This window comes from Bemisia tabaci, chromosome 2 (assembly GCF_918797505.1).
Source record: "Bemisia tabaci chromosome 2, PGI_BMITA_v3".
NCBI classification, from domain to species: domain Eukaryota; kingdom Metazoa; phylum Arthropoda; class Insecta; order Hemiptera; family Aleyrodidae; genus Bemisia; species Bemisia tabaci.
This window is the reverse complement of record NC_092794.1, coordinates 74,458,414-74,485,726: the sequence shown is the minus strand read 5'-3', so window position 1 is coordinate 74,485,726 and position 27,313 is coordinate 74,458,414. Positions and strand designations below refer to the sequence as shown.

The window sequence follows — 27,313 nt, the reverse complement described above, 5'->3', positions numbered from 1 at the left end:
CCTAAACATCGAGATTTTTCCGGTTTTTTTGGCATTTTCGCCGTATATTTTTGATATTTTTGCTAGCAACACGGATTTGACGCTAGATATCCAAAAATTGGTACAAACCTAGCACATACCTCGCAGATTAAGGGAAAATTTTTGTTTTTCTCCTAGGTCACTCTCAGTTCGCCTGGTAATGCCGAAACTCTCTGCTCGGCAGCTCTAAAAATCGAAATTTCGCCGTTTTTTAACGTATAATGAACTTTTTGAGCAACCTATAATGGTAGTAAAAATCCGGAAATCCGTTTGTTCCTTGCCGAACCCGTAATTCCCTGGTCCATTCCAGATTATAATCTTTGCAATTGGTGAAAATGTAATCTTTATTCCCGTTTGTGACACTGTGGAGGCCTAAAATACGGGAACCAATCAGAAATGGATTCAAATTGTCTTGACTCTCAGTTAGGGTGGGACTTATTTTTTTAAATCGACAAAACCAAATGTTGCACGGTCTTAAATGGTTCTATGTGATAAAAAAACACGGTAGCCAAGAGGATTTTGAGAAAAAAAAATTTTAACCCGGCGCGCACAGAGCCTAAACATCGAGATTTTTCTGGTTTTTTTGGCATTTTCGCCGTATATTTTTGATATTTTTGCCAGCAACACGGATTTGAAAAACGGATTTTTTTGAGATGTCCAAGAATTGGTACAAACCTAGCACATACCTTGCAGATTAAGGGAAAATTTTTGTTTTTCTCCTAGGTCACTCTCAGTTTGCCTGGTAATGCCGAAACTCTCTGCTCGGCAGCTCTAAAAATCGAAATTTCGCCGTTTTTTAACGTATAATGAACTTTTTGAGCAACCTATAATGGTAGTAAAAATCCGGAAATTTGTGGAAAGCAAGTCCATACCATCAGTATGGAAGGACAAGTGTCAGAAAACTCCTACGTCTTTTACTTTCTGCCAAGCTATGCCCATAATGGTGGAAAACTTGTCAAAAATAGCTCAATTTTGACCGTTTTTTCGCGTTCGAAAATTTATTGGACACCCTGTAATGACAATGAAGGTCCGAAAATTTGTGGAAAGTAAGTTCATACCATCTGTATGAAATAAAAAATTTTACTTGGTTCATACGTCTTGTATTCTTCGTCCTGCGATACCCGAAATGGCAGCGAAAACGTCAAAAATACCTCAAATTGGCCGTTTTTTGATAATTTTTTGGAACACCTTGTAGTGGCAGTGGAGGTCCGAGAATTTGTGCAAAGTAAGTTCATACCCTCCGCAAGGGATAAAAAAATCTACTTGGTTCTTGTGTCTTACATTCCTCATTGTGCGGTGCCCGCAATCACTTCGAAAACGTCAAAAATACCTCAATTCGGCCGTTTCTTCAATGGCGAAATTTAGTAGTCACCCTGTAATGACACTGGAAGTTCGAAAATTGGGGAAAAGCAAGTCCATACCACCAGTATAAAAGGGCAAATTTCAAAAGGTCCATAGATGTTTGATTCTTGGTCGCACGGTGTCTTCAGATACACAAAAATCGTGAAAAATACCTCCATTTTGACCGGTCTTTCGCTATGAAAATTTAATAGACACCCTGTAACGGCAACAGAGGTCGAAAAATTTGCTGAAAGTAAGATCATTCCATCTTCATGCAATGAAAAATTCTACATCGTTCCTATGTTATGCATTCCTCGTTGTGCGGTGCCCGCAATCGCATCGGAAACTTCAAATACACCTGAATAAGGTCAATTTTTTTTACCGAATTATTTTTGCAGACACCCTGTACTGACAGCAGAGGTCCGAAACTATGTAAGAAGCTAGTGTTGAAAGAAAGGAATGGATAAATTTAGGTATTTTAGAAAATTTCGCCTCACTTCAGGGCGTCTAGCGACAACAATTATAAATGTAAGGGTCTTTGAAAAATTGCGCCGTTCCTTTCAGATGTATAAACAACGTATATTTACTTGGCACTTTTAAGAGTCACTGATGTCATAACAGGGTGCCAAAAAAATTTCACGCACGAAATGTTGGCCGAATTCAGATACATTTGACGTTTCCGATGCGATTGCGGGCACCGCACAACGAGGAATGCATAACATAGGAACGATGTAGAATTTTTCATTGCATGAAGATGGAATGATCTTACTTTCAGCAAATTTTTCGACCTCTGTTGCCGTTACAGGGTGTCTATTAAATTTTCATAGCGAAAGACCGGTCAAAATGGAGGTATTTTTCACGATTTTTGTGTATCTGAAGACACCGTGCGACCAAGAATCAAACATCTATGGACCTTTTGAAATTTGCCCTTTTATACTGATGGTATGGACTTGCTTTTCCCCAATTTTCGAACTTCCAGTGTCATTACAGGGTGACTACTAAATTTCGCCATTGAAGAAACGGCCGAATTGAGGTATTTTTGACGTTTTCGAAGTGATTGCGGGCACCGCACAATGAGGAATGTAAGACATAGGAACCAAGTAGATTTTTTTATCCCTTGCGGATGGTATGAACTTGCTTTGTACAAATTCTCGGACCTCCACTGCCACTACAAGGTGTTCCAAAAAATTATCAAAAAACGGCCAATTTGAGGTATTTTTGACGTTTTCGCTGCCATTTCGGGTATCGCAGGACGAAGAATACAGGACGTATGAACCAAGTAAAATTTTTTATTTCATACAGATGGTATGAACTTACTTTCCACAAATTTTCGGACCTTCATTGTCATTACAGGGTGTCCAATAAATTTTCGAACGCGAAAAAACGGTCAAAATTGAGCTATTTTTGACAAGTTTTCCACCATTATGGGCATAGCTTGGCAGAAAGTAAAAGACGTAGGAGTTTTCTGACACTTGTCCTTCCATACTGATGGTATGGACTTGCTTTCCACAAATTTCCGGATTTTTACTACCATTATAGGTTGTGTTCATCTGACAACAATGTCAGTGTCAGCTGATAAAATGTATATTTTCTCATAAGAGGTTAATAAAAGTTTTTCAGTCAGTCTTTGACATCTACCGAGAATTGTTTTGGTATTTATTTATAATTACTACGTAATTATATATTTTTCTTATTAAAAACTAAGAAAAACATGGTGACCCCGACGTGATCTTCATCTGCGCAATTTAGAAGACGTCAATGAAAATTAAAAATTTTCACAAAAGTGGAATATACGGCCGAATTGAAAAGATAATTATCATATTGTGGTTGAGACATGCAGTGATCGCTCGATCTCCGTGTCAATACCAAGTATGTGCAGTGATGGATTGATCTCTACATACCTGAACTATTAAAAATCGTGCAGTAATCGACCGATTTCCACGACTCAATTGGGCAATATCAAGCGGTAATTCGGCCTAACAATGGAAAAAGCAAAAAAAAAAAAAAAAAAAAAAAATAAAGCCAGCCTTTTGGCAACAAAACTTCATCTTAACTATCAGCTGTCAAACCTTGAGAACTTCGTACCACAAGAAAACGTTGAGTAACATGACGAACTTAAACATTCGTTTTGAGAAAGCCAAGCAGATCTTTACCCAATTTTCCCAAGAAAATTTTAAACTTCAAATGATCGAACCAGATGTAAATCCAAATGAGTTGAGTGAATTTGAAACAAGATTCTACGAAACAATGATAAAAGTCTGAAAACACTAATGGAAGAAAAGAGAGAAAAAACTGACAAAAATACAAAAAATGATGCTTCTGACAACAATAAAAAAAAACCAAATTAAAAACTCTAGAGGCTTTTCTGGGGGATATGAAGAGTATGGCAGAGCTTCAAGTCATTTTTCAACAATTGCGAAATTCTATCATCTCAAACGTGCATTAAGAGGGCAAGCTGGACTTAATCGAACACCTGAGCCCACCGAATAGAATTATGACATAGTATGAACTAACCTATAACTAGTCTGAACCTAACTCGTTCAGAAACTCCTGAAAATGGATGATATTATAACCTATTATCCTGTCCACCTTTCCGAAAATGGTATGAAAAACTACTATTAAAATTATTTCAGTTTAATATGTTTTATAGTCAAATCATCGTACGATTTAAGTATTGTTGAAATATGTTCAACGATTGTATAACATTAATTTAGGTTGGCATTGTTACCAAATAAGTTGCAACATTTGCAACCAATTGTCCAATTTACAACCTGAGTGAGAAAAAGAAAAAAGTATAAATTAGAGCAAGAAGAAATAACCTGAATGCGAAAAAAGAATATAAATCTGAATGAGAAGAAAAAGTATGACCTAAGTAAGATTGATTGTGAGTAAAGTAAAGATTGTAAGCAAGTTTAACATATATGGATTCAACTAATTCTAATTTATCATCGTTGCGGATTAATTATTATAAACTATATAAACACATGGTGAAAATAATGCAAAATTAATAATTCCTCAGTAAATTATTATGGCATACCTAAAAATCGATTTAATAGCGCTCTAATTGGAAATCGAATTTCCAAAAGTTTGAGATTTCCTTTTTGGTGCGGAAGGAAATCATCCAAAATGTATGATGCATTTATACACTAATAATCCTCTTGAATAGAGATGAAAGAATTGAGGAATTCGTTGTGAGAAAAAGTAAAGACATATAAAGAGGTGTTTAAAGATTAAATTTAGAGCTGAAAGACTGTGGAAGACTAATAAATACTGCTGAAATAAGGAGATTAAAGAGAAGTGTCGACAAATGAGTCTGAGTTCAGTGGTTTACATGCAGATCCTTGATCCAGATCCAGATGAGTGCAGATCCTTATTAATCGAATGTGCCACAGAGTGAAGTTCAAGAAGTATTAAAATTCCCGTATTGGCGATTAGTAGTATTGAAAGCTATTCTTATTTCTAGCTGGAAATAAGTGACATCTTTGGATAAGAAAGAACGTAAATAGGATTTTACACTAGGTGTAGAAGCAAAACGGACTAAATTATCTGATATTATCAGACATATCATTATGATCTCAAGTATATTAATCAATGTGCAAAATAGATAGTTCGTTTTTCTGTTTCTGTTGTCTTCTTGTTTCAGGCAACTTACTTACTTGTGTTGACCTATGTATATCCTGCATCCTATGCATGAAATCTTGTATGAAACTCTGACTGAATGCTCATCGCCTATCGATGATGAAAAGAAACGCAAAAGAAGAAAATAATGAACAAAAACAGGAGAAGGCATTTAAGTTTAACTTCCTATTATCCTATTCTTTAACTTCCTATATCTTTAAACCGTCTAGAGTAACGAGCAGAGCAGAGAGTACTTTAACATTCACATACACACTGCACTCACAACACTGCAACAATTTTGTTTGGCCGGGAATGATTATTCAAGATGAATAAAAAATCATCAACTGTGACCTCTTTGGTACCCAATTCAAATGATTAGAGTATAATTTAATTGAATACTGTACCCTTTTGAACGACACTTCCTGTACTTCAGAGCATACAAATTTGAAGTCTAATATGTGAAAATCAATCATCAACTTCAAACAATCTCTTGGTGAACTTGAGACACACTGACAGAGCTTTACAATCAAAATTACCAACCAATCGTGACATATGACTCTACTTACAACCGTACACTGCACTCTTTTTCCCTTGCCTATGTTTTTATCCAATGATTTTAAAATGGTTAAGGTTTTTAATGAGGCAGTATTTCCTGCAGATATTGTTGATATCCATAAAAATCTAATTCCATGCAGTGATCTATTTGATCTCCGTGGGCTAATAACTCCATGCAGTGATCGATTTGATCTCCGTGGGCTAATAATTCCATGCAGTGATCGATTTGATCTCCGTGGGCTAATGATTCCATGCAGTGATCGATTTGATCTCCGTGGGATAATAATTCCATGCAGTGATCGCCCTGATCACCGTGGAACTAAATCGGTTCTGAAACAATGGACTGTTCAACTGCAGGGGACGCCCGTAAGACAGTGACATTTCAACTGCAGGGGACGCCCCTAAGACAGTGACATTGTATGCATAAAGCAGCAATTGCATCATTAACATATAAAATGGATATCCACGAATCTATCAATAAATTTTAATTAGTCATATATAAATTTTAATAATTTTCGCTCCCTCGGGAGAATGTTCATCTGACAACAATGTCAGTGTCAGCTGATAAAATGTATATTTTCTCATAAGAGGTTAATAAAAGTTTTTCAGTCAGTCTTTGACATCTACCGAGAATTGTTTTGGTATTTATTTATAATTACTACGTAATTATATATTTTTCTTATTAAAAACTAAGAAAAACAGGTTGCTCAAAAAGTTCATTATACGTTAAAAAACGGCGAAATTTCGATTTTTAGAGCTGCCGAGCAGAGAGTTTCGGCATTACCAGGCAAACTGAGAGTGACCTAGGAGAAAAACAAAAATTTTCCCTTAATCTGCAAGGTATGTGCTAGGTTTGTACCAATTCTTGGACATCTCAAAAAAATCCGTTTTTCAAATCCGTGTTGCTGGCAAAAATATCAAAAATATACGGCGAAAATGCCAAAAAAACCAGAAAAATCTCGATGTTTAGGCTCTGTGCGCGCCGGGTTAAAATTTTTTTTTCTCAAAATCCTCTTGGCTACCGTGTTTTTTTATCACATAGAACCATTTAAGACCGTGCAACATTTGGTTTTGTCGATTTAAAAAAATAAGTCCCACCCTAACTGAGAGTCAAGACAATTTGAATCCATTTCTGATTGGTTCCCGTATTTTAGGCCTCCACAGTGTCACAAACGGGAATAAAGATTACATTTTCACCAATTGCAAAGATTATAATCTGGAATGGACCAGGGAATTACGGGTTCGGCAAGGAACAAACGGAACGAGAGGAGGAACGGAGAAAGGCATTTGAGAATGGGCCGATCAAAGATTACGAAAAACGTTCAATTTCTGTAATCTTTATTCCTGTTTGTGACATCCATGAGCTGAATTGTCTTGACTTCTCAGTAGTATAAAGGGACTCTAGTCGGCCCGACGATCTTTGAGGGTAACCGATGTGTTTGGGATACATCACAGATCAGATCTTGATATTTTCAAGGCATTCCGTGCCGAAATGGCTGAGAAATAGAAGAATTAGTGCCAGTTTGAGAGCCCCAGTTTGCAAGTGGGCTGGACGCTTAAGTAAAACTGTAGTTGGACAACCCGTTCACCGCTGTGGATAGGTCCTTTTCTAGATGTTGTGATACCTTTTTCTAGATGTTATAAAAAGATTCTAATGAATGCCAATTACCTTGATATTCCTTTACTGAGCTTGTGCCAATAATTGCCTGTCAGTGTCAGTGTTCGAGAAGTCTAATGTTATCATTAAAGTACCTTCAAAATCTTATCGACATCGATAGGATCAAACGGAGACAACTTCTCCACAGCCTCAATGAATGCTAACAGTTAATACCTGGAACATAGTGTCAGCTCTTCTCTGAAGGTATCAACTGAAATTGATTTAAACAATACTACCTATGAATTGGAATGTTTAGAAGGAAAAATTATGGACAATATGACAAAACTGAGGGATTTATGGCTGGAACGAATGAAGCGCAACACTCTAAGAGGGAGAAAACAAATATTGGTGTCCAATATTCAACGAATTAGGTGCGGATGTTTAGGTTTTGTCATTTTAGATAGAATCTAAGAGAAAAAGTAACGTAATGGACGCGCAGAATTGTTTTTTTTTTTCATAAATTAATGATGAACAGAGTTCCAGAGAAGACTGTAGGTAAACGAAGGGGTAGCATAACCTCACTTTCGGGACTTGCTTCGATACATTGAGTATAACTAATTTATCCGATGCTATATTGGGATTCACGAGATAGAAACGTACATTTGAGGATATATAGAACTCATAATCGTTAGAAAATTCGGCAGAAACTGTCTAAAAATACCCAGAATCAGTGTTTGAAAATTAGCTTTCCATTCTTTATGGGAAATCCAAAGACATAAAGACGGAGCGCTCGTATCTAAAAGCACGGGGAAAAAGTGAAGCTAGGTTCGGCACTGCGCGCTTGTGTGAGTGTGTAAATGAGCGCGGGAATCCATGGCGGCAAACGGAAATTTGATTTGAACTTGTCCTCTTGATTTTTGCACATTTCTTCTTTGAAACGTATTTTAAATTCCTAAAACGAATATACCAAGAAAGTTCGGTCTGCGTCCTAATATAATACACCTACTTTTGCTCGGTAACAGGCAGTAATATCAGATAAAGTTAGTTTTTCTTCTGCTCATGGTGGTTCTGCAGGTTCAAACAGGCCGTTACAGTTCTAGATCAACGTTACTCCCAAATGAAATTAATCGGTCGACGACGGACTGAAACTAACCTAAAGTTAAAAAAATATGAGTGTGTACCTGAATTTGGGCAAAAATCAACCTAAAATACATTGTTTCCGCAATTTTATTTATTAGTTCCCGCCCTACATTTGAATTCAAACTTGTCCCGATTTCGCCGCCAATCCTCTAGCCAATAGTAGAGGTGATTGAAAAGAAGCTCTAGAAGCTTCAGCTTTTGCTTTTAGTGCTCCGTCTTTATGTCTTTGGGGAAATCCTATGTAAATCGAACCGACCAAATCCCGGTTAGGGCACCAGGCCTGAAATCGCGATACATCTCGAAATGTGACGTCATCACTAAAACGGTCTATTTGCAGGATGTCTATCTTAGAGTACCTTTATAGACAGAGTATGGCCATTTCTGTTCCGGTTTTTCATTGGTTGCGAGCGAATAGGCTGACACGATGCTCTTAGGGCCGTAAATAAACAAAGAAGATGGCTGTTATCAGCAAGCAAGATTGAGGTTGCCGGCCAGGTTGGCCTAGTGGTCAGCGCGTCTGACTCTAGGCCAATAGGTCCCGGGTTCGAATCCCGGTGGTGGCGACAAATTTTCATGGAACTGACGAGTGGATCTGCAGAAACAGATTCCACTCGGCCTTAATCCCTGCAAATTTGAAAGCCTGGAGCATGGATGTGCCTAAATCCCATGATGTCTAAGGACAATAAATACTGTCTATCGATGGCTGTAGGTTCCAACGGAATATAAGCCACTAAACCAGCAAAAAAAAAAAAAAAAAAAAAAAAAGAAAAAAGATTGAGGTTATGCACATCTTACATGCTCCTGTGATAAAGGTGAAAGGCGATTTAACAATGTTTTCGTGTTTTTTTTCGTGTGTTATTCGTAGATATGCTAGTTTAAATTGTTACTGCCGTATAATTGAAATTTTTGTCAAATTTAGCTTCTTATCGATGTTAAGGTGAGTCGCCATCTTGTTTGTTTATTTACGGCCCTAAGAGCATCATGAAGCCTAAAAACTCGCTGACCAATCAAAAAGCGGAACAGTTTTCCTGTAGTAAAAAGATACGAATGGCCATACCCTGTCTATAAAGGTACTCTAGTCTATCTCTGTGTGCTTTATCATGAAGTCGTGGAGACGATTTTTCTTAATCGTTTCCAAAGCTCTTGTGTGTTATTCCTTGCAGAAATGCAGAAGCTTTACCGGTAAAGCGTCCAGCCCACATACAAACTAGAGGCTTCAAAGAGACTCATCGATTGCCCCGACTTAAACCGCTGGCCAATGAGAGGGCCAGGAAAGGCATCGATGAGTCTCTTTGAAGCCTCTAGTTTGTATGTGGGCTGGACGCTTATGTTGAATAAGAAGCTGAAGGAAGCTCATTAGCTTACAAGCTCACTTAATAATTGTCTCTTTCGGCAATTCTTTACGTTGAAAGGTTGCCGAAACCTTTTGTAGGTAACCATCGTTTCCATTAATCTTGTTTTTGGTAACCCTACCGGTAACGTGTTATACGTTGTGGTCTACGTTTTTTTCAATAATGAAGTCGAACCAAAGACATAAAGACGGAGTGCTCGTATCTAAAAGCACGGGGAAAAAGTGAAGCCTGGTTTGGCGCTGGGTGCTTGTGTGAGTGTGTAAATGAGCGCGGGAATCCATGGCGGCAAACGGAAATTTGATTTGAACTTGTCCTCTTGATTTTTCCACATTTCTTCTTCGAAACGTATTTTAAAAGCCTAAAACGAATATATTAAGAAAGTTGGGACTGCGTCCTACTATAATACATTTACTTTTGCTCGGTAACAGGCAGTAATATCAGATAAAGTTAGTTTTTCTTCTGCTCATGGTGGTTCTGTCGGTTCAAACAGGCCGTCACAGTCGTAGATGACAGTTACTCCCAAATGAAATTAATCGGTCGACGACGGACCAAAACTAACCTAAAGTTATACAAATATGAGTGTGTAAGTGAATTTGGGCAAAAATCAACCTAAAATACTTTGTTTCCGCAATTTTATTTAGTTCCCGCCCTACATTTGAATTTCAAACTTGTCCCGATTTCGCCGCCAATCCTACAGCCAATAGTAGAGGTGATTGAGAAGAAGCTTCATTTTTTGCTTTTAGCGCTCCGTCTTTATGTCTTTGAGTCGAACACTTCATTTCCGTGGTAACATTTCCGAAATGTACTTTGAAAGCGCTTATCTCAATGCTTTTTTTCGCATAGTTGCGGAGACGATATCACACCTGTTGGGGAAAGGGAACCAACCGAAACGCTAATTATGAAGACCTCTCCGCGAACTTGTCTCAAAACAACTTCGCCTGATTTCCTTGTTGGCACACAGCCGACAGTTCACTGGAGTGCTGAAATGAGGAATCTTTCTGACTCTTATCGCCGAATAATTGAATCTTATTCTGAGGCGTTTTTTTGCAAAAACGGTGCATCGTAGAGAGTTGGCGCAATGATCAGCATCTTGAGGAGAATCGATTGCAATAAAAAAATTAAAGATCCATCGTGGTGCACATTCCCATAAGAGGTAAGCGGGGTCCTTTTTTATATGAGCAGGCTATGAAACGCCTAAAATCAGTGATTTCTCGATTTCGAAATTTTCACTACCCACCCTCCCACCGTTTTTTACCGACATTTGTTTTTAAAACCAAAATCTTGCTACGTCTTGCTCTTCGGCCTCTGAGCCGTCGATATATCGACCTTTTAAGTAGGTACATAGGAGCTGAAGGAATATCAAAAACAAGAGGACGTACATGGCACACAAGCACAATATTTACGACTTGTGGGTGTTTTAGTTTGGTTATACGAGAGTAGGTTGGGCCTTAATTTCTCTCTGCTCCCGCCCCCGTCCTGCACAGCACCTCAATAGTGTCGCATAGCACTGATACTGCATCGAAAAGGCCACCTGAAACGTCTCCGAAAGTTCAAAATCCTAAGTATTCATTTTGAAAAATATCGAAAGTTTGAAATTTTTATAATTTATTATGCCTTTCTTAGAGTTCACTTTCTATCTTTGGCGTTCTCCTACTCTTGAATTTTAGTTTACATGGGAAAACGGTAAATCTGAGTTTTATTCTTTTTGGAATGGTACACCTTGATATCAAAGCAGTCCCTAGCTTCTAGATCAGTTCCGTCACCTCTGGTAAACTGCTGTCTACATTTGACAAGAGGATGATCAGAAAAGTGGCGGTGCATCACCTTCTTGTCATCTGAAACTCTCAGTAAAAGAGCGACCCTAAGAATGGTACAATTTATTACTGAAGGGATTTTTCTGAAACCATGCCCAAACGATACCTTATGATACCCTGAAACTCTGGTAAAAATTTTAGCTTGAGTGTACGCATGGTTTTTGAGAAATGGGGGGGGGGGGCGAAGTTGCCAAATCGCCATCATTCGTGACAACATTTTTACAGCAAAAAGACGGGAAAATGGACGAATAAGTTACACCCCTGATGGATTTTGTCTTTAAATGTTCTTATTGGGCCCCCGTGCCATAACTGTGTTCAGTTCCAAAAATTTCCGCCGCACAGTGGTCCGAAATGGGGAGGAATCGTGGTCGAATCAGGATTCTTTGTCAAACTTTTTTAAAATGAAAGTAAAATTGTTGGTCTCCTGCAGAGTCCATGGCTAACATGGTTCTTATCGGTCCTCAATGTATGAAAATGTGTTCAGCTTAATTTTCATCGCAAAGTGGTCTGAAATGGGGGAATTAGTGGGCAGATTAAGATCTTCTGTCGAAATGTTTAAAACTGAAGTAAAACTGTTGGTCCTCTGCAGATTTCAGATCCTGGATAATTTCATATGTTTAATTTTTTAAAATCTTATTGTATGCCAGACCATATTATTGTTCACAGAACTTTGTTATAAATTAGATTTTGTGGAATTATTTGTTTTTCCTCTGCATAAAAACTAGGGGGCTACGCCCCCTGGCCGCTACGCGGCCTAACCCCCTGAAGGCGCTCCGCGCCATCAATGGGCCGCTTCGCGGCCCTATTTCTACCCTCCTATCAGTGTTAGTTTTATTTTTACACTAAAAAATTACGATATGAGGTATACTTTAATTTTAAACTTTACTGAAAATTACTTTACAATTAAAAAGACGCGTTTTGGAATGACTGCTTGATGAAATATAATGGTCCGTCATCGTCTGGGAGTTCCTACTGTTAAGGACACTATTCAACAATACTCGTTGAGGTATCCCATGAGGCTGAGCCGTCACCCCAACGAAAAAGCTGCTAATCTATTATTCAAATACAAAACCGGACCGAGACGCCTCAATCGGAAACATCCATTTGATTGCGTCTCGAGCGAGGTAATTAAATTAATGTGTGAATGAATCACCTCCGTTCCGGTCCAGGCCCAATTAATTTCGCCTCTTACTTCATTCATTTTCAGCTAGTAATGTTGACGCGGGGGTTGAACTAGTAAGAGAACCTTGAAATTCGCCACTACACTGCGACCGCTTTGCTCAGTGCTTCATTGAGCTTATCTGTCTTGTGGGAACATTGAACTTATAATTTCTAAACAAACCGTGCACAAGTGGTTGCAGTGCCGGGGTGACTAGGCGTGGGGTTTGCTGCGCCTGGAAATGGCCTCTTGATGGGTTAATTATCCGTGTCATCATTTTTAAGTTGTAGGGTCGTGGACCAGCTAAACAAAATATTCACCTGACCCTTTTCCTACCTCATTGCCTTATCTTCCAACATTTCTCCTAATACGTGAATCAATTTCTAAGACATTTCTAGGCTCCATACACCATCTCTGTTATTACTTAAATTTTCATTTGATTCGATTTACATACATATAACTGTAGTTAAAAGACACTTTCTTTCATTTTCAACTTTCGCGCACCAACAACTCCTGTGCCCCCGTTGTCTTTACTCTCTTAAATAATCATGTAAACAATCAACCTGCCGCTTGTAAGAATTAAAAACTATAAAACAGTAAGCCCTAACATCTAGTGTCTTATATCAGGTATAGGTAAGCTTAAGCTCATGGTAAATAATAAAAAGACATTTGGTCTTTATAATATTTCTATTCATATTTATATTTATCTTATTATAATTACTATGTATATATAGTGCCCCACTGTATTATACTTTTCCTCCTACTTACCCCTATCCAGGGGACATAACATTTTAATAGCACTAGCATTAAGTCTTAGCCTTAAGTCTAGTTATAATCATATTGTAAATATTCCAATTGCTGTATAAGTAGGTGAGTAAGTTTAAAAAAAAAAAAAAAAAAAAAAAAAAAAAAAAAAAAAAAAAATCGGGTGCTTTGAGGAGCAGCATTCTTTTTATTCATGCCGTCAGGGGGTATGATACCACTTCAGCAATTCGTGGCAAGGGGAAAGGCAAATTTATTAAACTGTTGAAAAAATGAGGCGAAGTCTCTCGTATTGCTGCGAAATTTGATGAAACCGACTGCACTCAAGATGAGCTTTGTCAAGCGGGTGAACAACTCATTTTTTTTGCTGTGCGGTGCTAAAAAATCAGTTACTGCTTTGAACAAATGCTTATTTCAATGTTTTAATCGTGCTTTGGCAAGGCAAAAAACTGAGGTGAAACTGCAAACGTTGCCCCCAACTTCAGATGCGTGCAGACAACACTATCTTCGTGTATTCTTCAAGTTCAACTATAGAGAGGAAGAAAACTGAATCAGTGAATCCAGAGGAATGGGGTTGGAAATCTTCGGCACTCGGGCTCCTTCCTGTGCCTATGCTCGATATTGCTCAACCTGCCTGCCCCCAAGATATTTTACAAATCATCTCATGTACAAGTTCGAAAGGCTGTAGTAACCTCTGCTCTTATAAGAGAGCTGGTCTACCATGCAGTGATATTTGTCTACACTGTTTCGGCTTGGGATGCAGCAATCAAGCAGAAACACTGATCGAGGAGGAAGCAGAGGATAAATTTAAACTGGCAACAACCGCTTAAGGTAGTAAACGAGGAAATGCTTGTGTCCCTATTTCTATGTTTTGTATTAATTCATTTCCTTTTCGTTACTTTGAAAAAATAAGATGTGTTGATTGACAAATTGTATTTGAATAGGTAAGAAAGCATAAAATTATAACATTATCTTCAATCGTGACCGTTGACAGTTAGGTATTAACTATACAACTAGAATGACATAGGGGGGGGGGGGGAGGTTCGTGATAAAGGATATGAGTACATATTTAAATGGATAATGTAACTTACCTTCGCGGTAAGTATACCAAAAAGGTGAAGCTGTTTCATCTTGGACCGCAACAATTCATGGCACGGCCAAGCCGAGCCTCTCCGCTTAGTAGCCGCCGTTGGTTCGGACCGCATAGCGCTTCGGGGACGGACCCCTTAGTAAATGTATAAGCATTTCTAGCATGGACATTTTGTGCTCTTTTATTTCGGTAAGAACAGTTTTTTGCCGCAGACTCGCCATTCTTAAGATAATTACAGATTTCGTTTAAAAAACGCGATTTCACGCAAGATTCGACTTCCCTAGCCGCAGGAAACTACCGCCATATCTCACGAACTAGAAGTCGTAATTTGATAAATGTATAGTGTTTCTAATAAGAAATTTTATGATCTTTTTAAAAGGTTCGACATTTGTCCGTAGGATTGATATTTTTCAAGACAAAAGCTAAAAACCGGTCGCCGGCGGCGTATTTTGGCCCCTCGCCCCCCCCCCTCTTTTTTCACGATGGCGGCCTTTAGCGGACAGCCGATTTCGGTAAACTTTTGATATGTTGTTCTGGTAGCCTATTGCAACATGTTTCCGCAAAAAAAAACTTCTATGTATGGATTTTCCCAGAAAATTGCTAGATTGACTGGACTGTCCTTGTGCTTTGTGTAACTGCTGCTCTAATACCAACGTATTAGAGCATTGATTAGAGCTTTTCCGCTTGTTTAAATTTTTCTATTGTTTCCTGGTTTTTCAAGTCTTTTACCCCCCCCCCCCCCCCCCCAGTTAGCCGCATTCTAAGGATCCAAAAGCTGAGTTCCTTCTGAATTACCGTTTCCAGACCTTATTTGTTCAGTTCAAAACAATGAATTTGGATCGCTTTTATTGGCTACTAATCTATTTTGAATTTTCACCTTTTGATTCTAGCGAAAAACCTCATAGTTTTATATTATTTTTCAAAAATTTTGACAGAAGATTCTAATTTGTCCACACATTCCCCCCCATTTCGGACCACCGTGCGATGAAAATTTTTGAAGCTGATCACACTTTAATCCATTGAAGACCGATAGGAACATTGTTAATTGTGAACTCTGCAGGAGACCAACCATTTTACTTCCATATTTAAACAGTTTGACGAAAAATCCTGATTTGTCCACGATTTCTCCCCATTTTGGACCACTGTGCGGCCAAAAATTTTTAAACTGAACACAGTTATACAGGGTGTCTCACGAAAAACGAGCCACCTTGAATATCTGCCGAACGCGTCGGAATTTCGAAAAACGGTAAAAGACGTGTTCGTTTATATCAAGGGGGACACCTTTTGGCGTATTCGACATTTTCCCAAACCGCGGGAGGGGCGCGGGGCGGGGGGTGCCCCACCCGTAAGTCGAACTTTTCAAACGGCACCCCTACTTTTTTATTTCAGAAATCAATTCTACGCAAAAAAAACAAGCCACCCTGTCCAAACCGAATGTAAATCGGACAATTTTTCAGTGATTGACAGAGGTTGAAACATTTTTTTCATGCTCTTTTCAAAAATTTCCCACGCCCAGTGGAATTGCTGTATCAAACCAAACTCTCCGCCAAAAAAATTCTTAAACATGGCACTTTCGATAAAAAAATAAAATAAATCTGCTGCACTCGAAATCTGGAGCACGCGGAGCCCTTCTTTGCGACATTAAAATTCGTTATACCGAACATTTCCGGGGGGCGCTCATCGGGAGGCAGTAGTAAGTTTTAGACAAGAATTATTAATCTTTTTTCTGAAGCATAAGAAACCGTGTCCACGAAGAAGCAGTTAAGTAGAAAAACAAATGGATTAGCTTTTTTTGGGGGTGAGGGGGGGGGGGGGTCAATGACTTGAGCCGGACCTTGATACTTCTGAGGACGCTATTTTTCCGCGGTGCGTTGTTTTTCTACTTAACTGCTTCTTCATGGACACGGTTTCTTATGCTTCAGAAAAAAGATTAATAATTCTTGTCTAAAACTTACTACTGCCTCCCGATGAGCGCCCCCCGGAAATGTTCGGTATAACGAATTTTTAATGTCGCAAAGAAGGGCTCCGCGTGCTCCAGATTTCGAGTGCAGCAGATTTTTTTTTATTTTTTTATCGAAAGTGCCATGTTAAGAATTTTTTTGGCGGAGAGTTTGGTTTGATACAGCAATTCCACTGGGCGTGGGAAATTTTTGAAAAGAGCATGAAAAAAATGTTTCAAACTCTGTCAATCACTGAAAAATTGTCCGATTTACATTCGGTTTGGACAGGGTGGCTTGTTTTTTTTGCGTAGAATTGATTTCTGAAATAAAAAAGTAGGGGTGCCATTTGAAAAGTTCGACTTACGGGTGGGGCACCCCCCGCCCCGCGCCCCTCCCGCGGTTTGGGAAAATGTCGAATACGCCAAAAGGTGTCCCCCTTGATATAAACGAACACGTCTTTTACCGTTTTTCGAAATTCCGACGCGTTCGGCAGATATTCAAGGTGGCTCGTTTTTCGTGAGACACCCTGTATGCACGGGGGCCTAATAAGAACATTTACAGCCAAAGCTAAAATTTTTTATCAGAGTTTTATGGTATTACTAACCGTTCTGGACGCGCTTCGCGCGTCCGTCGCGGCCAGCCAAGGTGCTGCGCCCCCTGGACCCCCGATCACTCGCTACGCGAGTGACATTTGACTCGCTCCGCGAGCCATTTTTCTCAGTGATTGGACATTTGATCACTAAGATTTATACATTTTGGAGACTCTGGAGGCAAAAATGATTTCGTCACAGAACCTTGTTGCCGGAGCGTGCCATCATTTGCACATGAATAGATGTGTTGAGATGAAGCGATGATGGGGATCGACCATTTCTTCAAAAACGCATTTGACTGGGACGTCATCCTATCGGGCGGCGGAAAAAGACAATCCACGGATCTCCTTCCGCGATTTGACTTGCTGAAGTAACAAAAGTTCATCTTTACTTCTTAAGAAGATTATCGGTGGCGTAGGGGTCTAAAAACTGCTCAACGATAGCATAGTTCGAGTTCCGAATCGCAATGAGCCCACTCGTGTTTTTTTCTTATACTTTCATCGTATATAAAGGAGGAGTTGCGTTTTGGGCCTTTTCCGGCCCCACCTGGATTTTGCTAAATGTTTCATATTTTCAAAGTACTAGTCTTAGGTAGACTCTGTGCCAAATATTAGACCGATCGGAGCCCATGCAAGGGCGCAGCAGCGCCTCAAACCCAAAATCCTGGAATCGAAAAACAATTATTTTCGTCGACTTTTTCGACTGTTATCACTCTTCCAGCACATGTTTCTTATGTATTTTTTTGCGTACTTTTCGTTTCTGGCCTTTTTAAAGGCCTCCGATAAATTTTAAGGGGCCTTATGGCCCATTGTTGCCATTTTTGGCCCATTTTTAGGGGTTTTTTTCCATTTAACACATTCAAAACTCAATTTAATCCAAAAACTGTGTACATTTTTGAAAAGTACGTAAAGAAATGAATAAAAAAGGTTCAGTAAAATTTTTTCCTATGTTGCCAAATTTCCGAGAAAATTGGCCCCAAAGTGTCAAAATCGGCAAAAAATCGATAAATCGCCGCGTCTAAGGTTCAAGAAAGTGGAGTACATTTTTCATACTCTACCAGATAACAGCTCTTATCCATCCATACAACATACTAAAATATCATAGTTGTACCTGGATTCCCACGATGTGAAAATTGACCGAGATGTCGATTTTAGCGGCCTTTTTATACTTGAAGGCAGCTCTTTTGAATGTTTTTCGACCTTAGTCACCCTCTATGGGTGTGTAGTATATGTATTTTTCTACGTACTTTTCATATCTGGCCATAAAAATGGCTTCCTGTGAATTTTAAAAGGCCTAACGGTCCATTGTTGCCAATTTTCACCAATTTTTAGGGGTTTTTTCAAGTTTACGTGTGTGAAACTTAATTTAATCTAGAAACCGTGTATAATTTCGGAAAGAACGTAAAAAAATACATAGGAATGTGATTTGTACCTTTTCCCTACGTTGCCAAATTTTCGAGAAAAATCGTCCTGAAGCGTCAAAAATGCCAAAAATTGGATTAAGCATCACGTCGGAGGTTCCAGGAAGTGAATTTCAAGTTTTTTTTCACTACAAATAACGTATCGAAAATGGAAAATTGCAATGCATCTCAAGGAACATGTAATGGCGTAGATGAACCTGACAAAACGGGCCCTCAAGGTGCTTTTACTTTATCCTTCACTCCAGTTCACCTCTTTATTCCTGTAACCTCGAGATAATCCTTGGTTCTCAAGATGCTTGCTACAGGCCAAATATACCGAAGAACAGAAAATGCGTGGAGAAAGTGTCCCACGATCCACATGAATGTCATAATTCACTTCCTGGAACCTCCGACGTGATGATTAATCCAATTTTTGGCATTTTTGACGCTTCAGGACGATTTTTCTCGAAAATTTGGCAACGTAGGGAAAAGGTACAAATCACATTCCTATGTATTTTTTTACGTTCTTTCCGAAATTATACACGGTTTCTAGATTAAATTAAGTTTCACACACGTAAACTTGAAAAAACCCCTAAAAATTGGTGAAAATTGGCAACAATGGACCGTTAGGCCTTTTAAAATTCACAGGAAGCCATTTTTATGGCCAGATATGAAAAGTACGTAGAAAAATACATATACTACACACCCATAGAGGGTGACTAAGGTCGAAAAACATTCAAAAGAGCTGCCTTCAAGTATAAAAAGGCCGCTAAAATCGACATCTCGGTCAATTTTCACATCGTGGGAATCCAGGTACAACTATGATATTTTAGTATGTTGTATGGATGGATAAGAGCTGTTATCTGGTAGAGTATGAAAAATGTACTCCACTTTCTTGAACCTTAGACGCGGCGATTTATCGATTTTTTGCCGATTTTGACACTTTGGGGCCAATTTTCTCGGAAATTTGGCAACATAGGAAAAAATTTTACTGAACCTTTTTTATTCATTTCTTTACGTACTTTTCAAAAATGTATACAGTTTTTGGATTAAATTGAGTTTTGAATGTGTTAAATGGAAAAAACCCCTAAAAATGGGCCAAAAATGGCAACAATGGGCCATAAGGCCCCTTAAAATTTATCGGAGGCCTTTAAAAAGGCCAGAAACGAAAAGTACGCAAAAAAATACATAAGAAACATGTGCTGGAAGAGTGATAACAGTCGAAAAAGTCGACGAAAATAATTGTTTTTCGATTCCAGGATTTTGGGTTTGAGGCGCTGCTGCGCCCTTGCATGGGCTCCGATCGGTCTAATATTTGGCACAGAGTCTACCTAAGACTAGTACTTTGAAAATATGAAACATTTAGCAAAATCCAGGTGGGGCCGGAAAAGGCCCAAAACGCAACTCCTCCTTTCTCTGATGTGTTTGTTTTATTCTCTCTGATTGCATATTAGTAATTATATCCTCATTTCATTTCATTTCCTTTCCCTTTCCCTTTTCTTTTTCCCTCTCTGTAGCATCTGTGTCCATTTACAATTATTATTTTAAAATAGCTTTCTCCTAGTATACAATTGATGCTTCAAACGGAATCAATTGTTTCAATGACATTTCAGGCTAAATCATGGGTTTTCCCAGGAAGGCAGCCTCTCGTCCCTCCCGGACTCTATTGTTGCCAGATAAATTGCTTTTTTAGCACTTTTCCCAATGCATATCCATGTAAAATATTCACATTTATCGCACAGTCTGGCAACCTCTCGAGTGAAATAGAAAAAGGTAGAATCGTTGAAAGTCTGAATCCTTCGAAGTTTATATTAATGAGATGATAAGGTATCATTTGACCCGGTTTCAGAAAAATCCCCGCGGTTCCAAATTGTGCCAAAAAACTGTCATTTTTAGGGTCGCTCTTTATCGCGATAGGGGGAAAATTGTTAAAATATTTAACAAGTACTTTGATCACCCCTGTTGAATGCTTTACTCGTGGTCAAATTTAAATTCTGGTCTCTGAAAGCCAAAAGTCGCAGACCACCGCATTTTTTTTCGTCCATCTCTGTTTTCCTTCCGTTCCTTTCAAGAATTGTTTGTGACACATCGTGGCATCTAGCAAAGCTGGTTTGCAACTAATTATTGCATAGAAAAAATTAAAAGTTTCGAAGTAATGCGCCCATATCAGGTTTACAGGTTCCTATGTTTTTCAAAGGAGTAGTGTAAAAAACCCTGCCGCTTTTTCCGTGGGGTTGCCGGCAAGTACGGGACGGTTCTTTTTGTAGTCCGCGCATTTACCGCGGCATGAGTGTATTTTCCGAAGGGTAGTGTCACATTGGGGAATGGAATCATTTACCCTACCCCTCTTGCCACAGACATGTTTCAAGAAACAGTTCCCCTTGGCTGCGCAACTCCTACCCCCCCCCCCCCTCACCCGTAAAAACGGTAAATTGCCTTATTATGTAATGCGTTGGCCGATTTCGCTGAAATTCAATGGGAAACCAATCTCAGTAGATATCTAACTACCATCAAAATTTCAGCTCAAAATATTCATTTTTACTCGAGTTATCGCGTGGACAAAATTAAACCTCCCCCCACTTTGACCCCTCGCTGTGCGAAAAGTAATTAACGTATTCCGATTTTTTCTTCACAGTTTGAAAGTACTCTTAAGGGACTATAAGCCCCAGAAGTTTTGTTTCAAGAAACTTAAAAATTAACTGCCTCTCAACGCTCTGAAATATATATATATATATGACAGAAAATGAATGACATATATATTCGTGATCTACGACTCGAGATCGGTGCTCTTTACATGGTCCCAGGTCTAGGTCCCACCAAGATAGATACGTGACTGCTAGTTACGTTTCTAGCAGGTTTGACCAGAGGTGATACCGGATCTCGGATTTTGTACAAGCGGGATCGTTATTCCTGCGAAAAATAGTTTTCCGTAACCCGCCGTACATGACTCAGTTGACCACAGGAGATTACCCGGGCTCGAAGTCATGTTAGAGAAGAGAGCCTTTTCCCCTCATTGATATCGCATCTTCTCCGACCGTATCTCTCACATCTTCGTTTCCCCTCATTGCAGCATGCATCAAATTGCGATTATCCGGAATATACGATCACACGTCATATCTGATCGAATCCGTCGCCCACTTTTACTGATACGGAAGACAAGACTTGTCTCACTGGGTCAACAGTCGGTTAGTTTAATTTCATTTCGAAGAGGACAGAAGATCCATCGCTCTTGGCGCCCTGGCCCTGCTGATATCTAGGCGCCAGTGTAAGGCGCCATGCAAGCAGGGAGGGAGGGGGGGGGCAACCAGCCTTTGTGTTTGAGCTAATTGAAAATTACTTCGATTTTTTGTTTCTTTTTAATATTACTTTCTTTTTAAAAAGTCAAAATATTCAAAACTTGTGTAACACAAGTCGTTTGTTATGGATCACTTCCTTTTATCAGGTATTGTCTTGATTATGATACGAAATTAAAAAAAATATTAATCATGTTTCAATCGTGTTTAATCTTCATAGTATTTTCTTTCCTTTTATTTAATACTCGTCCCCCCCCCCCCAAAAAAAAAGAAATATTTGATATAAGGGCATAACTTGATAAGATAAAGAAACTGTAAATAATGCTTCAGTCGTTTGTGGATGAAATATTTTGCTCTTACGAAAGCTTTCGTGAATAGTACTAAATAATGCTATTGAAGATTTTTATTAAATTTAAATTAAATGTATTTTCCGTCTCAAGCAATGAGTTCCTTCCAATAATGTGATCAATTCAAAGAATAAATTAATCAGGAAGAAGAAAACTCCTAAATAAAGATGTAAGTTTTGTATCTTTGAAATTAAAATAATTTATATCATCAGTAGAGGAGTAGAAATGAAACAGCATTTAAAAAAAATCATAGGTCAACAGAAATGTAGAAACAAAGTATAACAAAAATATATCAATACCAACAAAATAAAAAAGTTGAAGCCCAAAGCCTTTCAAAGCTATAGTCTGGCTCCATATGAGATTTCTTTATTTCATTTGACCTAATTGTAAAACAATTTAATAAAAATAAATACAATCTTCTACGCTATATTTGACACGCCTGTCCTTGAAGACGTATTGAAGAAATCTAAATCCTCAATATTAGTTAACTTTGGTAGAAAGCATCTCGCCAATTGTTAGGAACCAGAAGGAAATAATGAGAAAGCTAGAAAAAATTATTTTTTTCAGGATCAACGGTGTGCCAAACGCCAAATATTCAACAATAAAATCGAGATGTTGTAAAACCAAGTAATACTGAGAATGTTGAGAGGAGGATGGCATATCTCTTGCCGAAAGAGCTAAGATGACCTTGATTAGCATTTGAAGCACCCAAAAGGAAGGAACTTCACAGGGGTTGGTACCCTATAGCTTATTTGACTTAAATATCTGACACGATTAACTGACTGTTTAAAAAAATAATGAAGATTTGGCAATTAAGAACAATACAACTATTCTCGCAAGATGGATTGCAAATGAAAAATGTAAGACGCAATGGCGTGAGTCGTGAACTCGCAATGCCCCGCTCTAGTTTAAGCAACATTACAAATAAGACAAACGGAAACAAACACAACATGGAAATAGAGGGAGAAAAAGGATGCGCTTTAACGACGGCGCAGAGATACAACTATTCGTGCTTGAAGGACGTCCGTGCTGCGTCTGAAAAATTGAAGGCGCGATGACGCGAAGCGTGAGTTCTCAATGCTGTGCTATATTCTGCCGATGAAGTGTCGCTCAGATTCGGAAGGGAAGTTTAAAAAGTGGCCCGAACACATCTCTCCTACCTTTGGCTGTGTTATATTCACGTAGTGCTTGAAGCACCATTACGAATGAGACAAACGGAAACAAACACAATATGGATGTGGAGGGAGGGAAAGGATGCGCGTTTACGACGGCGCAGAGATACAACTATTCGTCCTTGATGGACGTCCGTGCTGCATCTGAAAAATTGAAGGCGCGATGACGCGAAGCGTGAGTTCTCAATGCTCTGCTGTATGCTGCCAATGAGGTGTCGCTCCGATTCGGGAGAAAAGTTAAAAAAGGCCCGAATACGTCTTTCTTGTCGTCGGCTGTGTTGATACCTACTCGTTATTATTTATTTTTTCAGGTTCTTGTCTGATTATTTTTTAGGATGGATTTTTAGACCCACGTCTTAAGCTCGTGTAAACCGCAGCACTGACGCGGTTCTCATGGAAATAATGGTGCTTGGATGCTTCTAAAGGCTTTAATTTTCTATGTTTTCTTAAATTTTAGAAGTCTGTCGGTCACTTCAATACGTTCAATTTTACAATTTTTACTCAGTACGATTAATAAACTTTGAACCTGAAAATAGCGTAAACTTGTGCTGCTTTACCAAACTTTTCTGAACCCCTCTCCGAGAAGGGAATGCTCGTAGGAAACTCAAATCGTGGTAATTGTTACAAAAGTTTTGTCAGTCAAGCAGGAGTGAGTTTCAGGCTTTGGCATTAAGCTCAGTGCCAGTTTTGATCAAAATAAGCAACGAATTCATGTAGTAGAAGACCCTATCCAAAGTTTTCAGGTTTTTCAATAAAAGTTCAGCATAGAATACTAGGGTATGAAGTTAGTCACATTGAAATTATGAGCATAGAGGCATGAGCTATTACTGTTTCTACTTAAGAGGTCTAATTTCACCATTCCAATTTTTCTCCCAAGTTTTCGGTAATTTAAGAAGAATAATACAATTTCTCTTTCATTGCTTGTTTTCAAAAATACTCATAAAAAAACACTTAAATGATAATGATCTGCCTGAGAATTTCACGAAAAGTTTGAATAAAAAAGGAAACCACAGTATTATCCAGAATAAATATCCCACGCTATCCTGAGAGTCCACCTCTACGTAAAGGCAAACTCTCCATGCAAAGATAGGGAGCAAATACATTGTCAGGGCTGCCACTTTACTTGGAGACTCTAAAAGCACGAGCAGCAACGAAAGCACGGCAACCCTTGTCAGTGATAAACTACACACCGTATCGTGGTGCCCTCTGCCGAGCATCCAGCGCACTATAGCTGTTCTCCGTATCGTGGTGCCCTCTGCCGGGCATCCAGCGAACTATAGCTGTTCTCTCTCTATGCTACTCAACTCTCTGTACCGTGCACTTTATCCTAATAAAATGCCCGTCTTGTGTCGTTCGTTAGCCGATTGCGTTCATTCATTTGCCCTTCCATAAAACCCTGTTTTCTGCTCATTCATGACAGGTTATGGGCCTTCGCACTTCCGTCACATTGTTCCAAAAGTGTAGTGCCTTTTTTGTTCGGGAATTCGGGATGAAACCTCGGTCTTACGATATTAACCCTAACCTCGCCGAAGCCTTTTAGGCTGTCCCTGTCCTCGTGTCTCGTGTATCCAGTGAATTGTGATCGACGAAGAAAAGTGCTTGCCAACATCGTCAAGTAACCTTTTCGAGTGATTTGTGACCATGGCCTCAGAAATAAAGATGCCTCGCATCGAAAGACTCAAAGGGTCTGAAAATTACAAAAACTGGTCGTTCGCGATGAAATTGTGGTTGACTCGTGAGAGGAAGTGGGGATATGTAACGAAAACTATCCCATCTGAGAAGTGGGATGAGGAAGAAGATAAAATAACCCTATGCGACATAGGGCTTATGGTGGATCCTTCCTTGTACGTTCATATCAACGATGCAAAAACTGCCAAAGCTGCCTGGGACACTCTGCACGAAGCCTTCTCCGCCACAGGTGTGTCTGGTCGTTTTGGTCTGATGAGAAGACTGTACGCTGTGAGGTTGGAAACTTTTGAATCGATGTCGTCCTACTTGAATGAAATCATGTCTCTAACCCAGCAACTTCAGGAAGTTGGAAAGACGATAGACGATGAAGACACTGCGTTCATCATGCTGAATGGCCTGACTGACAAGTACAAACCGCTAGCGACAGCTCTGGAAGCCACATCAACCATGCTAACGTCTCAGAAGGTAAAGGAGTTCCTGCTTGGCCAAGAACAACGTGCCACCTTGGATGAAAAGATGTCTGCCCTTTGGACAAAAAATTCTGGTAGTGGTAAGTCTGCACAAAGTCATCCAAAGCAGAACGAATCAGGTAAACCTTTCAAGTGGAAGTGTACCAAGTGTAATAAACGAGGCCACAAACGCAAAGATTGTAAAAGTGAGACCAAAGGTGAAACTAAAAGTGAGACCAAAGATGAGCTCAAGGGTGCCAAGTGTTTACTAACAGCGCTAAATGTTACCTGCCCTTCCGACAAGTGGCATATTGATTCAGGCTGTGATACGCACATGACCAATCGCAAAGAATGGCTCATTAATTTTAATGACAATGTAGGCAGAAATCTAGAAATTGCAGTTGCAAACAATTCGACTGAACACGGAAAAGGTATAGGAAATATTCTTGTCAATGTAGACGATGGAGAACGCGTAATAACAGATGTTGTGTACGTCCCCACCTTATCTACAAATCTTTTATCTGTTTCAAAAATGGTACAGAAAAATCTTGTCGTTGTTTTCAAAAATGAAGGCTGTCAAATTTACGATGTAAATAATTGTAATATTTCAGGTGAAGTCTGCTTTACAGCTTCACATGTTAATGGGCTGTTCCAATTAAACGAATGTGATAATTCTTACCATGATAAATGTATGAATGCTATGCAAGTGTCTGATACTGCTACATTGTGGCATAGACGTCTAGGTCACATAAGTGCCACCAACATGCAAAAATTAAAAAGTGCTTCTGATGATTTTAATTTTGAGAATTCTCATGAACAGCCCTGTATTGCATGTGCTCAGGGAAAACTCTGTAAACGTCCATTTAAATCAAGTGAAAGTCATGCCAAAGAGTTACTAGAATTAGTGCACTCTGATGTAATGGGTCCCCTTGAAGTACCTTCGGTCAGTGGGTACCGTTATGTGCTAATTTTTCTTGATGACCACAGTAGAAAAATCTTTGTTTACTTCTTGAAGCATAAAGATGAGGTTACATGTAAATTCAAAGAGTTTAAAGCTTTTACAGAAAAACAGTCTGGGAAGCAAATCAAACGATTTAGAACTGATAATGGTGGAGAATATGTAAATACTCAATTATCTGATTTCTTTCGTGACAATGGTATTAACCATGAGTTGACTGTTCCGTATAATCCGAAACAGAATGGCAGAGCGGAGCGAGTAAATGGCTCTGTCATGCGTATGGCTAGGTGCATGCTGATGGACTCAAACTGTCCTAAAAAATTTTGGGCAGAGGCAGTAAACACTGCTGTGTATTTGAAAAATTGGTGTACGCATGCAGCTCTTAACGATTTGAGTCCAGAAGAGTGCTGGAGTGGCCGAAAACCCAAGCTTGGACATTTAAAAGTTTTTGGCTGTCGTGCTTTTGCACATATTCCCAAAGAAAAGCGACAAAAATTAGATGCTGTATCTAAAGAGCTTGTCATGGTAGGTTATGGTACGGCCACTAAAGGTTATCGTTTACTTGACCCAGTAAAAGGAGAAATATCAATGTCTAGAGATGTTGTCTTCCTTGAAAATGAAATGTATTTCAAAGTAACTGAAAAACCTGATGTTGTTAATGAGGTTCCTCTCTCGATTACCAAGGTAGAATCTGAAAACAAATCCCTCACAAATGTAGAACGTAAATATCCTGAGCGTGTTAGAAAACCGAAAGAATTTCCTGGTTTCGTTGTATACAAAACAATTACTCATAATGAAAACTCTGATGATCCCATCACTGTAAAGCAAGCCATGTCGAGAAATGATAGTGAACGTTGGCATGAAGCTATGTTGGAAGAATACCAATCCTTACAGGAAAACCAAGCCTGGATCTTAGTTGATAAGCCTGAAAATGCAAATATTGTAAGCTGCAAATGGGTCTTTAAGATTAAAAAAGGGATTTCAGAGAACCGGTACAGAGCCAGACTAGTTGCCAAAGGCTTCACACAGC

The 27,313-nt window shown here is 39.0% G+C and overlaps 2 protein-coding genes across 4 annotated transcripts in view; one reads left to right on the top strand and one right to left on the bottom strand.

Moving 5' to 3' along the window:
* LOC109035796 (uncharacterized) overlaps positions 1 to 27,313 on the bottom strand; it is a 121,620-nt gene that overhangs the window by 22,359 nt on the left and 71,948 nt on the right. The window lies entirely within an intron of this gene.
* The window catches only part of LOC109035795 (uncharacterized), a 125,055-nt gene that overhangs the window by 78,466 nt on the left and 19,276 nt on the right, over positions 1 to 27,313 (top strand). Inside the window, exon 7 of one of the 2 annotated variants that reach the window (XR_011899168.1) lies at positions 10,465 to 10,774. The exons of the other annotated variant lie outside the window; for it this stretch is intronic. The gene's annotated coding sequence lies outside the window, so the exon portion shown is untranslated. The remainder of the gene's footprint in view (positions 1 to 10,464; positions 10,775 to 27,313) is intronic. 2 annotated transcript variants of the gene reach the window in all.